This window comes from Penaeus monodon, chromosome 22 (genome assembly GCF_015228065.2).
Source record: "Penaeus monodon isolate SGIC_2016 chromosome 22, NSTDA_Pmon_1, whole genome shotgun sequence".
Classification (NCBI taxonomy): domain Eukaryota; kingdom Metazoa; phylum Arthropoda; class Malacostraca; order Decapoda; family Penaeidae; genus Penaeus; species Penaeus monodon.
This window is the reverse complement of record NC_051407.1, coordinates 19139581-19139795: the sequence shown is the minus strand read 5'-3', so window position 1 is coordinate 19139795 and position 215 is coordinate 19139581. Positions and strand designations below refer to the sequence as shown.

General features: G+C 42.8%; 1 protein-coding gene across 1 annotated transcript in view; it reads right to left on the bottom strand.

The window, feature by feature from the left end:
* LOC119587349 (GTPase-activating Rap/Ran-GAP domain-like protein 3) overlaps nucleotides 1-215 on the bottom strand; it is a 420180-nt gene that overhangs the window by 328383 nt on the left and 91582 nt on the right. The window lies entirely within an intron of this gene.

The following is a 215-nucleotide window of genomic DNA, read 5'->3' as shown; positions in this document are numbered from 1 at the left end:
CGGTCAAGGGAGGGCCTGGTGGGTGTCGGATTGGTGGTGGGGGGTTGGGGGTGGGGGGTGTCAGGGTAGTTCAGGGTGGAAAAGCTTAGATTTAGATTTTTTTTCTTGCTTTTTTGTCAGGGGCAATTTTTTTTTTGTTGTTGTAAATATCGATCGCTCATTTGTTTGTTTACGTCTCTTTGTTTTTGTAGTTAGAAATGTTCCATTAGTTTACT